Genomic DNA, 17739 nt, shown 5'->3' on the forward strand with positions numbered 1-17739 from the left:
TCTTGTCTCTTTAGTGTGATGTGTGTCTGGCAGCAGTGTGATGTGTGCCCCGCCCCGCATCCCTAAGCAAAAACAAATGCCACTGTTGGTTTTAATAAATGGCATCTAAATGAGTCCACGCTTTCGTTTGAATTTAAAACGCCTCATGTCCTTCTTCCGTGTCCTATTCCACCTTTACAGGACTTTCACAGAAATTGATGCAAGCTTCCAGCGTAAGACCAGCCTCACCTTATGGTAGCTCTTTGTATAATTGTCTGACTCCCCGTTGAAAGGAAAAGGACCTGTCCAATTCACCTTTGTATTTCCAGCATCTAACAAAATGCCTGGTACATAGTAAGTAGATACCCTAGTAGTTGATTCCTTTAGCACAAGAATAGGCTCCATCTGAAATCTCTTTAATATCCCCATTAATTTTTTTTCCTAGTTAGATTTTCAAAAATATTGTTTCATAGTGACTGCCTTTACCTATGTCGTGTTGCCTGTCCCGGAAAACTTAAAGCCTTTTAGAGAACTATTCCAAAGACAGGGGACTCATCAGATAACTGAATCTGAAATCTTAGGATTACTCATTTTAATGACACAGATTTATATTGCTCCGTTCTTTTAAACACTTCAACACGTTTAACATTTATTAACTCATTTATCCTTCTAGATTTTGGCTTAAAGGTCTGTTATATAACTTCCTTAAGAAAGAGAAAGTAGAAGCCAGAGGTCACATCTTCCTGTGAGGGAAATGAGATAAAGAGCAAGTACCAAACACTGATGAAGGACTTCTTCCCCAGTGAGTATTCTTTAGTCAGTAGCAGTAAATTGTGATTAAAATACGTTTGCTACTACACTACTTCATTTAATTTCACAACTTTGATACCTTCTCAACAACAGAATTTGAGTATTTATATTCATCTTTATCCACCACATAGAATTGCTGGTCTGTATTTTGATTGCAAAACCATATCTCTGCATTCTAAATATTCGTAAATAAAGTTATCTATATCGAGGCACAAATGAAGGTCAAAGACATGAGTTCAAGCTTGATTTTTCTCTGCATCACTTTCCATTCTGTGTAAAACAGAGGAGCTGAAAATAGCATCCATGGCAAAATCCCCATAGAAACATATTTTTTTAAATTTTATGCAAAATTTCAGTAAGATATGTCCAATGGACTTTATTAGAAAAAAAAAGACTAATTAATTCCTGAGAAACATGGCACATTAATTTCATTGTGTCATCAACTTTTCAGTTAATAAAGGGAAATATATAGGTGAGTGACAAGGTGCCTTGTTTTTAAAACTATTAGTATATTATTATATATAATATAGTATTATCAGTATTATTGCAGGATGTTTGTTGGAAGCCTGGCAGGCCTCAGTAACATTAACTTCTGGGTCTTAATTTTTTCTGGATTATTTTGCTCCCAAATGAGTTTTCAGTTTCTCTTTGACTCTGTTACACCCAGCCTAAGGAAAGCCTTCTGCGGTGCCTCTTGTCACCACATGAGGTCTCCATAAATCCTGACCTAGATGAAAGCAAAAGTGGAACCCACAATAGTCAACCTTCAGGTCTCCTCTTACCTTGGGAGAAAAAATTCAGTTGCTAGAATAATTTAGGAAACAATTTAGACACTTAAAATCCCATACAGTTAAAAAAGAAGAAGAACAGAAAAGAGAAAACACCATTCTTCAAGTTTGCATTTTTTTGGGATACGAAAAAAGTTGCAAAATTGGGATATATAGGAAAAAGGAGTAAGAAAAGAGAATTGATGAAAAGAGGAAAATATGAATAGAAATTATAGCTTGTTTTTTTTTAAACCAGTGGGAAACAGTAATAGCATTGATCAAATTCATGAAGATTACAAAATAATTCTTTGGATTTTAACTGCCCTTATGCCGTTTATTTTCCTTTGTTGCAAAATGCATTCATGTTAATTGTATAATTTTTCTCACAATATCTTTGTACTGAAAATATAAACATAGAACTCTGACATCACAGAGATTAAAATTTAATAAAGTTTGCTTCATGTCTAGTAAGTGTCAAGTTATTTGATAGAGTCAAATCCACTCCACGGTGAAGGTGGTTGCAATTTTACTATTTAAAGGTGAAGACATTGGTCTTCAGCCAGTCATAGCCAATTAAGTGGTAGGACTGAAACTGGAACTAAAGTTTTCAGACTCCAAGCCTCTATTGATTCTCCCACACTGTATCTGTAGATCCTCAGGAACTCCTGGGGATCAAGGAATCTATAGTTCATCAGAAACTATCACCCTCATATAGGAGATGTTCACTTATCTCTACACATACTGTTTTGGTTCATCCAAAGGGAGCAGAGAAGAGTTAGGTCCACAGGATCAGCTCTCCAAGGATACTGAGGCCCAACAAGCCTCTAGAACAAGCTATAAAACCTTCAGATGATTCTCTAGGGCAGTGTTTCTCAGAGTGTGGTCCCTGGACCAGCAGCATCAGAATCCTTGGGAACTTGTTAAAAATGCAAACTCTCAGACAGCAACTCAGACCCACAGAATCAGAAACTCTGGAGGTGGGACCAGAAGTCTGTGTTCTAATAAGGCTTCCAAGTGATTTTCATTCTTACTACAGTTTGAGACCACCACCAATCTGTCAGTTAGTCATACTGTAATGGCTTCATGTTGCTATGACACTGGAAGCTATGCCACCAGCATTTTAACCCTTTTGCAAACCAGTTATTTTCTGCTTTTAATTTTTTTTTTTTGATACCATATGTTTTCATTAATGGAAGCATGCTGAATCATTGAGTGTGTATGAATTTTTGGTAGGTAGTATGTTTTTTCTTTTTCTTGCCCCCTCACACAAGCTTACCTTAAGTGTTTTGTGGTACACATGAAGTAACACTAGTTATACCCCAGAATCTCCACCAGGGTCTATTGGTACATATATGCAACAAATAAAAATTTTCAAAATTTCTATTTTTCCTGCCAAAAATTCAGACACTTTATAAAATACTTTGTAAAAACAGTAATTTCTTCCATTTCAAACAGTCATAAATGCCCCTGCCTTGCAGCAGCTTGCACTGTCATTGGTGCAGCAGCTTCCCGATAAATCTTCAGAAGCAGAAAAAGTGCTTGGTCCCTGAAGGTACCCAAGAGCACAAAAGGGTTAAATATCAGCAGAGTTAACCATGGTGGACAGGTTTCAGTGGAGTTTCCAGACTAATATGCACTAGGAAGAAAGGCCTGGTGATCTACTTCTGAAAATTGGCCAATAAAAACCTCATGAATCACAATAGAATATTGTCCGATATAGTGCTGTAAGATGAGTCCCCTAGACAATGGCTACAACAATAGACTCAGACATACCAACAATCATGAAGATGGCACAGGACCCAGGCAACTTTTCATTCTGTTATACATAAAGTCACCATGAGTCAGAGCCGACTGGCCGGCGACTAACAACTAACAACTGATAATAGTTTGAGAACTATTGATCTACAGCTACTTTGTGGCTGTATCTAAACCACCATAAGTAGGGTGAATCTAGCAGCAATGAATGATACAGCGTCTGCTCAGTTGGTTTCAGATTCTCCTTTCCCTGGGGTTTAATAGTTGCACGTTCCTGAGAACCTCTAGGGGGCACCAAAATATTTTCAAGTACAGCCCCACAGCAGCAAAACTAGCTTAGGTTCATTTTTCAAAAACATGGCCCTCAGAAATGGGAAGAGCTTCTATCTCAGCAAACTTCCCTAATTATTACTTCTCAGCCAGTTAAAAATCTATTGTATTTATGGTTTTTTTTTTTCCAGTTTAATATTACCTGTGTATGGGAATAATGCTACCTACTTTCTTAATTTCATTGAGCTGTTGTAGCAAAGTACTACACACCAAGTGGCTTAAAATAACAGAAATCTATTCTTTCATTGTTCTGGGGGATAGAAGTCACAATTCAACGTGTCATCAGGGCCATACTCTCTCCAAAGCCTCTGCTGGCAGAGCCTTCCTTGTCTCTTGCCCCAGATGTTCCTTGGCTTGTGGCAGCAAAACTCTAATCTCTGCCTCGATCTAACACGTGACTATTTACCCTCTTCATTAGTCTATGTCTGTGTCTCTTCTCCTCTTTTTAGAAGGACACCAGTCATATGGGATTAGGACCCACTGTACTCTAGCGTGACCCATGGTAACTTAACTCTTGTATCTCCAAAGACACTATTTCTTAATAAACTCTTATTCATCGGTCGTGGGAGTTAGGATTTCAGCATGTCTTTTGAAGAAACACAGTTCAATTCAGTATACTTTCCTTCTGTGACCATTATGAAGATTTAAGATAACATCTGTCAAACTAATAGCACAGTGCCTGGCATACAGTTAGTTACTCATTAAATAAAGGGTAACCTGATTTTCATCATTATTACTATTCATATTCATAGGTAAAAAAATGGAATATTTTATTTGTATTGAGATAATAGATTAGGCATTTCCATGAACTATTATTATGATCAAGTAACTGCTTATGTTGAGCCTGGGAAGGGCTGGGGATGAGGGTTATACTTTAGGAGCAGAAGAACAAGTCAACGTACAGCCATCAAGCGTTTCTCAAGCCTGCAGTATTCCATGAACCGCACAGTAGAGATGAATACAGTTAGTCACATGATATTTATGTCCCACAATGTAAACTACTCTTTTGAAGAAGGGGATGTTAATTTTTCACTGCCATAATAAAAGAACTTGTTGATGGTGTAAACCAGTTGCAATCTAGTTGATTCTAACATATGGTGACCCCATGTGTGTCAGAGTCTAAATGTGCTCCAAAGGATTTTCAAATGGCTGATTTTTCTGAAGCAGATCCCCAGGCCTTTCTTCTGAGGCACCTTTGGGTGGACTTGAACCTCCAACTTTTTGGTTAGCAGCATTGATCATTTGCGCTACCCAGGTAACATTAAAATGATGTGTTCTAAACTTGAATTTCCTGCATAAGTGAGAACGCTTGGTGACTTTGTACGTCACATAGACTTTCTGGCCTTAGTTTTCTCATTTATATAATGCTGGATTAGGCCACTTGGACCACAAATTCTTCCCAATTCTTGGCAATAACATGACTACATTTATTAAGTAATGTCTGTATCCAAACACAGGGTTGATCACTTTGTCTATCTTAGCTCATTTAATTCTCAGAATAGTCCTCTGAGTTAGAGACCTTTTTAATCCTCATTTATAATTCTGAAATCTGAGGATAACTGGAATTCATTCAATTTTTCATATTTGGTACAAATGGTTATGTGCTACTAGCCAAAAGGTTGGCGATTCAAACCTACCTAGAGTCACCTTGAAAGACAGGCCTGGCAATCCTCTTTTGAAAGGTCATAGCCTTGACAACCCTATGGAGCAGTTCTACTCTGACACGTGGAGTTGCCATCAGTCAGAATGGACTCGATAGCAACTGACGCCAACAACATAGTTAGTAAGAGAGTACAAAAAAAACCAACCTCACTGCTGCCAAGGCAGTTCCAATTCATAGTGACCCCATAGGGCTTCCAAGGCTATAAATCTCTACAGAAGCAGACTGCTACATCTTTCTCCCACGGTTAGCAGTCAATTACTTTAACCACTGCATCACTAGGGCTCCTTCAGTAAGAGGGTAGGAATTAAAATTCAAATCTGACATCAAACCCCATTTTACCAATGTTGTAATACACTGCGCTGCTTCTCAAATTCTGTGATTTGAGTGCACTGTACAATGACTTGTTCTATATATAATTAAGAACCCTGGTGGCACAGTGGTTAAGAGTTCTGCTGCTAACCAAAATGTTGGCGGTTCAAATCCACTAACGGCTCCTTGGAATACCTATGGGATAGTTCCAGTCTGTCCTATAGGGTTGCTATGAGTCAGAATCGACTCAACAGCAACAGTTTTTTAAATATATAATTAAGATGAAACTGTATTGAAGGAGGTAATGATGGAATAGGTAAAGAGAAAGTTGAATATTAAGAGAGTATAAGATACTTGGGCAAGAATAAAAAATAGTAATAATAAGCTAATTGTCTTAGTTTCCCATAACAGAATGCCACAAAGTGAGTGGTTTAAAGAACATAAATTTAATGTCCCACAGTTCTGGAGGCTAGGAGTCCAAATTGGGGTATCGGTCGTGTCAGTTCATTCTGAGGGTTCTGAGAGACGAACTGGTCCATGCCCCTCTCCTAACTTTAGTGGCTGCTGGCAATCCTGGGCATTCCTTTTTGGTTCACAGATGTATCTTCACATGACATCTTTCCCCCTTGTCACTCTGTTTCCCTGTCTGTTCTTCCTTTTTATAAAACACCACTCAGGGAGGATTAAGAACCAACTTACTGCAGTAAGACCTCCTTAACTGATAACAACAATGACAAAAAAAAAAAAAAAAAAACCGACAAAACCTGTTTCCAAACAAGGCCACATTCACAGGTATAAGAGTTAGAACTTCAACATATGTTTACTGGGGACACAATTCAATCTATAACATTAGTATTAAAAAAAAAAATGTTGTGGGGAAATAATGTAAAAGAAATAGTTAACACTCAATGATGCACATTAAAAATACCCATTAAGATTAAAAATCTCAAGGGGAAATAAAGAGCAATTTTTTAAGAGTTTTATGAGGTTAAAATTAATTTGCAGAAATGTAACCATTGAGGAAAAGAAAATCAAGCTATAAATAGTTTTAAAGTTCCTGACCTTTTGACTTCACTAAGTCTAATAATGTGCCTCTTGGATTTTCAAAGAAAAATCAGACTTTTTGTGTTACTAAGAAAGGTGAAGATGGGAACCCCTCGTGCCTCCTGCAGGCTCCTTCTACTGGTTTGAACACAAAAAGTCTGATTTTTTGTGTTACTGCCCTTCCACCGCCATCTTCACAATCTTTGCTATGTTTGAGCCCATTGTTGCAGCAATTGTTTCAATCCATCTCATTGAGCGTCTTCCTCTCTTTCGCTGACCCCCTACTTAAACAAACATCATGTCCTCCAGGATTGGTCCCTCCTGATAACATGCCCAAAATACACGGGATGAGATCTCACCATCCTCACTTCTAAGGAGCATTCTGGCTGTACTTCTTCCAATAAGAATTTGTTCTTCTGGCAGTCAATGGTATATTCAGTATTCTTCACCAACACCCTAGTTCAAAGGCATCAGTTCTTCGGTCTCCCTTATTCATTGTCCAGCTTTCATTCACACACGTGTGAGGCGATTGAAAACACCATGGCTTGGGTCAGTTGCACCTTAGCCTTATGAAGTGACATCTTTGCTTTTCAACACTTTAAAGAGGTCTTTTGCAGCAGATTTGCCCAATAAGTCCTTTGATTTCTTGACTGCTGCTTCCCCGGGCATTGATTGTGGATCCAAGTAAAATGAAATCCTTCACAATTTCATTATTTTCTCTGTATATCATGATGTTACTTATAGGTCCAGGTGCGAGAATTTTTGTTCTATGTTGAGGTATAATCCATACTGAAGGCTGTAGTCTTTGATCTTCACCAGTAAGTGCTTCAAGTCCTCTTCACTTTCAGCAAGCAAGGTTGTGTCATCTGCATATCACAGATTGCTAATGAGTCTTCCTCCACTCCTGATGCTGCATTCTTCTTCATAGAGTCCAGCTTCTCAGATTATTTGCTCAGCATACAGATTGAATAAATATGGTGAAAGGATAAAACTCTGACACACAACATTCCAAATTTTAAACCATGAAGTATCTCCTTGTTCTGTTCAAACAACTGCTTCTTGATCTATGTACAGGTTCTGCATGAGCACAATCAAGTGTTCTGGAATTCCCACTCTTTGCAATGTTATCCATAGTTTGTTATGATCCACACAGTCGAATGCCTTTGCATAGTCAGTAAAACACAGGTAAACATCTTCCTGGTATTCTTGGCTTTGAGCCATGATCCACATTACATCAGCAATGATATCCCTCATCCCACATCCTCTTCTGAATCCGGCTTCAATTTCTGGTAGTTCCCTGCTGATGTACTGCTGCAACCGTTTTTGAATGATCTTCAGCAAAATTTTACTTGCCCGTGATACTAACGATATTATTCGATGATTTCCTCACTCTATTGTATCACTTTTCTTTCGAATGGGCACAAATATGGATCTCTTCCAATCAGTTGGCCAGGTAGCTGTCTTCCAAACTTCTTGGCATAGATGAGTGAGTGCTTCCAGCATTGCATCCGTTTGTTGAAATATCTCAATTGGTATTCCGTCAATTCCCGTGGCCTTGTTTTTCCCCAATGCCTTCAGTGCAGCTTGGACTTCTTCCTGCAATACCATCAGTTCTTGATCACATGCTACCTCCTGAAATGGTTGAATGTTGACCAATTCTTTTTGGTACAGCGACTCTGTATTCCTTCCATCTTCTTTTGATGCTCCTTGCATCGTTTGATATTTTCCCTGTAGAATCCTTCAGTATTGCAACTCAAGGCTTGAATTTTTCTTCGGTTCTTTCAACTTGAGAAATGCCAAGTGTGTTGTTCCATTTTGGCTTTCTAACTCCAGGTCTTTGCACATTTCATTATAATATTTTGCTTTGTCTTCTCAGGCTGCCCTTTGAAATCTTATGTTCAGCTCCTTTACTTCATCATTTCTTCCTTTTGCTTTAGCTACTCTATGTTCAAGAGCAAATTTCAGAGTTTCTTCTGATATCCATTTTGATTTTTTTCTTTCCTGTCTTTTAATGTCCTTTGCTTTCTTCATAGACGATGTCCTGATGTTATTCCACAACTCGTCTGGTCTTTATTCATTATTGTTCAAAAAAAAACCATTACCATCAAGTTGATTCAGACTCATAGCGACCCTATAGGATAGAATAGAACTGCCTCATAGGGTTTCCAAGGAGTGGCTGGTGGATTCGAACAGTCTACCTTTGGTTTAGCAGCTAAGCTCTTAACCACTGCACTACCAGGAGTCCCTATTCTTGAGAAGGTCTCTAAATTTTGTTGGGATATACTCAAGGTCCTACATTGGCTCTCCTGGACATGTTTTAATTTCCTTCAGCTTCAACTTGAACTTGCATATGACCAACTGATGGTCTATTCTGCAGTTGGCCCCTGGCCTTGTTTTGACTGATGTTGCTGAGCTTTTCCATCATCTCTTCTCATAGATGTACTGTGTATTCCATATGGCAAGGTTTATGTGTATAGTCACCATTTGTGTTGTTGAAAAAAAGATATTTGCAATTAAGAAGTTGTTGGTCTTGCAAAATTCTATTATGTAATCTCCTGTGTTGTTTCTATTACCGAGGCCATATGTTCTGACTACCAAACCTTCTTATTTGTTTCCAATTTTCATATTCCAATCACCAGTAATTATCAATGCATCTCAATTGCATGTTTGATCAATTTCAGACTGCAGAAGTATGTAAAAATCTCCCATATTTGGCATTAAGTGTTGGTGTGTAAATTTGAATAGTAGTCTTACTAACTTCCTTGTGCTGTTGCTGTTGTTAGGTGCTGTCGATTTGGTTCTAACTCTTAGTGACCCTATGTACAACAGAACAAAACACTGCCCAGTCCTGTGCCATCCTCACAATTGTTGTTATGCTTGAGCCCACTGTTGGCAGCTACTGTGTCAATCAATCTTGTTGAGGGCCTTCCTTTTTTTCCTTGATCTTCTACTTTACCAAGCATGATGTTCTTCTCCAGGGACTGATCTCTCCAGATAACATGTCCAAAGTATGTGAGACATAGTCTCACCATCCTCCCTTCTAAGGAACATTCTGGTTGTACTTATTCCAAGACAGATTTGTTAGTTCTTTTGGCAGTCCATGGTATATTCAATATTCTTTGCCAACACCATAATTCAAAGACATCGATTCTTCTTTGATCTTCCTTATTCATCATCCAGCTTTTGCATGCATATGAGGTGATTGAAAAACATCATGGCTTGGGTTAGGTGCGCCTTAGTCTTCAAGGTGACATCTTTACTTTTCAATACTTTAAAGAGGTCTTTTGCAGCAGATTTACCCAATGCAATAAGTCGTTTGATTTCTTGACTGCTGCTTCCTTGGGTGTTGATTGTGGATCCAAGTAAAATGAAATCCATGACAAGTTCAATCCTTTCTCCGTTTATTATGATGTTGCTTATAGGTCCAGTTGTGAGGATTTTTGTTTTCTTTATGTTGAGGTGTAATCCATACTGAAGATTGTGGTCTTTGATCGTCATCAGTAAGTACTTCAAGTCCTCTTCACTTTCAGCAAGCAAGGTTGTGTCATCTGCATAACACAGGTTGTTAATGAGTCTTCCTCCGCTCCTGATGGCCCATTCTTCTTTATATAGTCTAGTTTCTTAGATTATTTGCTCCGCATACAGATTGAATAAGTATGGTGAAAGGATGCAAACCTGACACACATCTTTCCAGATTTTAAACCATGAAATATCTCCTTGTTCTATTTGAACAATTGCCTCTTGGTCTATGTACAACTTCTGCATAAGCACAATTCAGTGTTCTGGAATTCCCATTCTTTGCAATGTTATCCACAGTTTGTTACTTTCCACAAATCAAATGCCTTTACATAGTCAATAGAACACAGGTAAACATCTTTCTGGTATTCTCTACTTTCAGCCAAGATCCACCTAACATCAGCAATGGTATCCCTGTTTCCAAGTCCTCTTCTGAACCCAGCTTGAATTTCTGGCAGTTCCCTGTCTATGTACTGTTGCAGCTGCTTTTGAATGATCTTCAGAAAAAGTTTACTTACCACCGACAGCATTGTACTTCAGGATAGATCTTGAAATGTTCATTTTGACAATGAATGCGAAGCCATTCCTCTTCAATTTGTCATTCGAATCTCCACGGGAGAAAGACGTGGCAGTCTACTTCCATAAAGATTACAACCTTGGAAACTCTCTGGGGCAGTTCTACTCTGTACTGTAGAATTGCTATGAGTCAGAATCAACTGGATGGCAATGGGTTTGGTTTAGTGAAAATTATGAATTTCGGGGGGAGTGATAACATTTCATTTAATTGGGACTCAAGTTATTGTTCCTTATCATAAAATTGATCGCAAAGTTCCATCTGTAGAAACCACTTTTATACAAAAAAAAAATCGTGGCGAGTCTAATTTGGCCTGCTGATCCCTGCTTTAGTCCATAGAAGTGGTTATTCAATGTAAGGGATCATAGTTTCCTAAAATTCTAAGGGAAGTTGTAAAGATAAGAGCTCTGAGCTCCAAAGTAGCTTCTCTACAACAAGTAGTAAATGTGTTTCTGTCTATGCTCTCGAGAGGCTCTCCCGATTTATTTATCTGAGAAATGCAATTCTGCAAAAGCCTTTAAAGAAAATGTAAATTCATTTCATTTTAATATAAAGTAAATTAGTACAAGATTTGCTGTATATCCATTTCTTACATGTAAGATATGCTTATCTGTTTAGGCAGATGGGCTTTGTGTATAAAATGGAGATAATTGTGAACATTTATTATTTACTATGTGCAGACCCTATTCTAAGTGTTTTACTTCATTTTCTCATTTAATCTTCCTTGAAAACTGTATTATTTTAGAGACAAGAAAATTGAGGGTCAGAAGGTTTCAGTAACTTCCCCATATTATTTTATGGATAAAGAAAATGAAGCTGCAAACTGTTAAATAAACTGCCCAAGGTCACTCAGCTGAGGAAGAGTAGAGCAAAGATCCTAACTCAGGCAGGCCAGGTCCAAAGCACCAGGCCTCTCACTAAGCGTATCACTAATATATAAATCATAAGAACATTATGATAATGAAATGAAAGCTATGTATGTGAATAAATATGTATAAATGCTCTTATTTGCATTATGATTATTATGTTTAATTAGAGATGGGGAAATGCAAAGGAATAACAGACAAACCTTAAGTCAAGAATCACCAGGCTGAATATAACCAGACTTGAACCAATCCTTTCTATTCCTTCTTTCCATAGTAATAGGTGTGATCGTTAAGGTTGTGTGTCAACTTCACTGGGCCATGATCCTCAGTAGCAGTTATGATGTAGTTCGGCAGTCGTATAATAATGTGATCACCTCCATGATGAGATTTGATATAATGTGCCCACCTTCATGATGGGATCTGCTGTGAGTAGTCAGTCAGTTGAAAGGGAGTTTCTTTGGGGGTGTGGCCTGCATCCAATATAGGTGGACTCTCTGGCAAGGCTTGTGGGCTTTTGCTCTCTCTGGATCCTGCAGCTGGTTCCTGTTTGTCTGACCTCTGGTTCTTGGGACTTGAGATATCAGCTTACCTGCTCTCTTGCCTGTCTATCTTGGGATTCATCAGTCTCCGCAGCCTGTGAGCCAGGAGAAGCCCCTAGTCTGAGCCACAGACTTGGGATTTTCCAGCCTCTACAACTGCATGAGCCATTTCCTTGATACAAATCTCTATATATATTTATACACTTTGCTGGTTTTACTTCTCTAGAGAACCCCTTCCCCACAAGACAGTAGGATTATTTTATTTCTCTTTCATCTCTTTTTGGGATAAATTCTCCTTAGTTATATAAAACAAAGGAAATATTTTCCCATCAATAGAACATAGGAATTCTATACTGCTTATTTGTTTGTTTGGGGGACATATGAGACATGAATGAAAGTCAAGTCTATGTAAATTTAGCAAAATCATTATATCAAAAATAATTTATAAGTATAAACCAATAAGTTTAACTTTTCAATAAACATAATACCTGAAGACACAGTAATATTACTTTAGTTCTTGCTAACTTCAATCTCATATTGTTTTGTTAGAAGAATCAACTCATAAACCTGTTATTCATCACAGTTATGAAACAACAAAATGAAAATTGTTCTTATGTATGATTTCCCAAATAATGCAAATAAAAATTTATGAAAAATAAAAAGTGAGTTCTAATGGCAAAAAAAAATGTATATAAACATAAAGTAACTTTTAAATGCTTGTTCATTCCGAATTCCTTTATTTTGTGATTAAAGGACGTACTGTAGCTGTAAATCTGGCCAGGATCACAGTCTTGACTACATTTGGTGTGTGTGTGTGTGTGTGTGTGCCACTTATGCATTCCTCTTCCTTGTTTTTTTTGGGGGGTCAGGACCTTATTTTCTTTTATTTTCATTTTTATCCCTTAATCTATCCTATGTGAAAAAAATAATGGATTACATACAACCCTAAGTCAAATTTGTTGCGATAATTAAATAAGTTAATATATAAAAGCACTTGGTCCTTGGAAGTGACCAGTTCTGGAACAAGATTGTGTAGAGTTACATTTCTCTGCTCTTCTCATTGAAATACAACTAAACACCCTGGAAATCATTCAAGAGATCACAATAAAAGGACTTCGAAAGCTGAAAAGAAGAAGGTGGACTGACTAGGGCCCTCAGGACTTGAGAAATGACATGTTGAGTTCTCTTGGTTTTCTTTCTATTTCTCTATAGCCAGGACTGGGTGCTGGATAAAGGGAGAAATCTAAGAGAAGCCTAGTGGGGAGCCCCAACACACCAGAACACTGACATGCAAATTGATCCACAAGGAGGGGAGCCCAGTGTCTCTTTGCCTTTCATTCAGTGGCATAATGAGACCAAAGCCCAAAGTCTTCTGGCTCTCAACCTCATCTCCTCCAACAGAAGATGACCAGAAAGTTCCTTCTGCTTTTGAAGGCAGAAACAGCAGGAATTGCACTGGAGCCCCAGGAACACCAGAAGAGTGAGACAGACCAGAATTGTATTGCAAAGTCTCTGCAAACTAAACTGTTGTTGGAACTAAAGCCCACAGAAGTGGTCCAGAAGCTGCATACTAAACCTAAAAAAGGAAAATATGAGCTAAAATAGATTGAAATAGGATCAAATGCTCTTAACATAAAAACAAAAATGTCCAGGATGCAACTTAAATATTGCTCCTCATCCAAGAACCAGAAAACCACAATTTTAGTGTGAAAGGCAATCAATTAATGCTGATACCAAAATAAATCAAATGTTTGAAGGGGAAACCAAGACATTCTCTCAGATGAAGGAAAACTAAAAGAAATTGTCACCAGCAGATATATCCTAAAAAATGTCTAAAGGAAAATCTCTAGGTACCAAAGAAATAATAAAAGAAAGGCTTGTGGAACATCAAGGAAGAAGTAGGAAAAAAAAAAATGTAAAGAGCAAAAGTATGTTGCCGTTGTTAGGTGCTGTCGAGTTGGTTTCGACTCACAGGGACCCTATGTACAACAGAACAAAACGCTGCCCCGTCCTGCACCATCCTCACAACTGTTGTTATGCTTGAGCCCATTCTTGCAGCCACTGTGTCAATCCATCTCGTTGAGGGTCTTCCTCTTTTTTGCTGACCCTCTATCTTACCAAGCATAATGTCCTTCTCCAGGTCCTGATCCTTCCTGATAACCTGTCCAAAGTATGTGAGACATAGTCTCGCTATCCTCGCTTCTAAGGACCATTCTGGTTGTACTTCTTCCAAGACAGATTTGTTTGTTTTTTTGGCAGTCCATGGTATATTCAATATTCTTCGCCAACACCACAATTCGAAACAGTCAATTCTTCTTCGGTCTTCCTTATTCATCGTCCAGCTTTCGCATGCATATGAGACGATTGGCTTGGGTCAGGCCCGCCTTAGTCTTCAGGGTGACATCTCTGCTTTTTAACACTTTAAAGGGGTCTTTTGCAGCAGATTTGCCCAATGCAATGTGCCTTTTGATTTCTTGACTGCTGCTTCCATGGGTATTGACTGTGGATCTAAGTAAAATTAAATCTTGACAATTTCAATCTTTTCTCCATTTATCATGAGATTGCTTATTGGTCCAGTTGTGAGGATTTTTGTTTCTTTATGTTGAGGTGTAATCCGTACTGAAGGCTGTAGTCTCTGATCCTCATTAGTAAGTACTTCAAGTCCTCTTCACTTTCAGCAAGCAAGGTCGTGTCATCTGCGTATCGCAGGTTGTTAATGAGTCTTCCTCCAATCCTGATGCCACATTCTTCCACATATAGTACAGCATCTCGGATTATTTGGGCAGTATACAGACTGAATAAGTATGATGAAAAGATACAACCCTGACACACACCTTTCCTGACTTTAAACCATGCAGTGTCCCCTTTTGTCTGAAAGACTGCTCTTGATCCAGGTACAGGTTCTGCATGAGCACAATTAAGTGTTCTGGAATTCCCATTCTTCAAAATGTTATCCATAATTTGTTACTATCCACACAGTCAAATGCCTTTGCATAGTCAATAAAATATAAATATCTTTCTGGTGTTCTCTGCTTTCAGCCAGGATCCATCTGACATCAGCAATAGTATCCCTGGTTCCATACCCTTTTCTGAATCCAGCTTGAATTTCTGCCAGTTCCCTGTAGATGTACTGCTGCAGCCGCTTTTGAATGATCTTCAGCAAAGTTTTACTCATGTGTGATATTAATGATATTGTTTGATAATTTCTGCATTCAGTTGGATTACCTGTCTTTGAATGGGCATAAATATGGATCTCTTCCAGTCGGTTGGCCAGGTAGCTGTCTTCCAAATTTCTTGGCACAGAGGAGTGAGTAAATGGGTGACCCTGCTGGTATTTAAATATTGGTGGCATAGCTTCCAGTATCACAGCAACACACAAGTCCGCACAGTATGAAAAATTGGCAGACATGTGCACATATAAGTGAGAAAATCTGAATAATCTCTTTGGATTATACCAATGTGAATATCCTGGTTTTGATAGTTATGCAAGACGCTAACATTGGGGAAGATTGGGTGAAGAGTGCATGGGACCCCTCTGTACCTGTCTTTGCAAATTCTTGTGAATTTATAATTATTTCAAAATTAAAAAAATGTAAATAACAGCCATGCCCCAAAAGTTACATACCATATCATTACATATATATTACACCCTTAAAATGACAACAAGGAAGATTAAGAGACTTTATTCTTAAAGCATGGGGTAGGACTAGGGATTGCATGCAAAGATACTGAGGAAGGACTAGTTCCTAGGAGTCATAAGTAAGGGTTTGGGTTATAGGCTGTGGGACAGGGGTCGGTAAGTTCTTGGGGTGGGGGGACTATTCATGCATGAGGGCAGATTGAAGTATGAAGACAGCCAAGGCAGTAATTGGAGGAAGGGTAATATGACTAACTGGGAAGAATGTAAAGAATGTGTGTGTGTATTTATTGAGAAAGGAAATTGACAAGGCATAGGAAGGATTTTCAGAAGTGGAAAAGGGTTTGGGTCATTATAAGTGAGAGTGTGGGAACCAGAGGCATACAAGGGAGACATAAAAGTGTGCACAAGGAGAGAAACAAGAAATACAGAAAGCTACGGTGTTAGAATGGAGGGGATCCGAGTTTTATAGATGGACCAACATCTTTCACTGGAAAAGAAGCTATAGCTAGGACGGCTCACACCCAGAGGACATTTCCTGTAACTGTTCTTAATTAGCTGTGCGACCTTGCATAGTTCATTTAAGCTTTCTGAGTCTTTGATTATTGATCTTTGAAATGGTGAAGCTGGACTAGATGATTTCTAATGTCATTCAAGTTATGATAGTCTATGATTCCATTGCTACTATACGGAACTAACAAGAAAAATACTTTCGAATGCTTTCTTTGATTTGAACATTGATGGTAACGACACCAAAAAGGAAAAATGTTGTTAGTGGCTTTGGGGTTCTCAATTCAGGGAAAGCAAAAGCTGGGCAAGTCCTGAGTTGTGGTAGATTAGTGAGAACAAGCAAAAAGAAAAAGAAGGAAAAAAACTGCAACTTCCTAACTCTTTAAAAAGAAAGATTTTTTTATGCATTAACTGCAATCATTTTGCTCACAATAGGAAAACCGCTGAACAAACTGAAAACCAGTGGCTTTTCTTAGATCCATCAGAGACTTGAGATCACAATATAAACAACCAGCCCCAAACTGAAAAGAGAGTGAATACAGAGAATACAAATCAGTTTACCTGAAGCAGAAGCCACTGGAGCCAGTAAAAGTAGGAATACTAAATGTTAACCTCAAGGAGTTCTTAGAGGCTGAGTGTGAACTATGGAATCCTGTCGGCACAGTGGTTTGGTGCTCAGCTGCTAACCCAAAAGGTTGGTGGGTCAAACCCATTGGCAGCTCCATGGGAGAAAGATATGGTTTCTGTAAAGATTACAGCTTTGGAAACCATATGGGGCAGTTCTACTCTGACCTTTAGGGTCACTATGAATCAGAATCCACTGGATGGCAATGGGCTTGGTTTGTTTTGGAGTGTGAACTAGCTTCAGAGTTAAAAACTCCTCGGGGGTCTAGTAAGGAAGGCTCCTACACTTTCATGTTTTTTCCACCCAAGACACCCACCAAGTTCTCATGGAAAGGTTGGAGGAAAAATCCCCTGGTGTTCGGTCAGGGAAAGGTAGAAAGTAACTACTTTGAAATGAGGTTTATTTCTGACTCAGGCTTCATGTCCACTGTGGGGCAGTTGTGGCTCCATTTCATGTCATCTTCAATCTTTCTCCGCACCACTTTTACTCCAGAAACCAGGCCCACTGAGCATTCTCTAAAAAATTTCTAATTATTATGGTAAAGGGAGAAAGAGAATATGAAAATCCAATGATACACATGACTTCCACTCACATTTCATTGACCACAGAAAGTCATATGGCCATCCCTGACATTAGTGGATTTTCCATCCCCCAGGGAAGGCAGTTGGCTAGTTCAGCTGCTCAGCTATGACTTCCAGAATAGACTGTTTCTCTTATCTTTCTGTTCTATCATCCCTCAGTCCACCAAGCAGCTCCCCTTGCAATTGCAAGACAGCTGCAGCAGTTTTAGGTATGATACCCACAAGACTTTAAGC

This window comes from Trichechus manatus, unplaced genomic scaffold, assembly GCF_000243295.1.
Source record: "Trichechus manatus latirostris isolate Lorelei unplaced genomic scaffold, TriManLat1.0 scaffold00034, whole genome shotgun sequence".
In the NCBI taxonomy this organism is placed as follows: domain Eukaryota; kingdom Metazoa; phylum Chordata; class Mammalia; order Sirenia; family Trichechidae; genus Trichechus; species Trichechus manatus.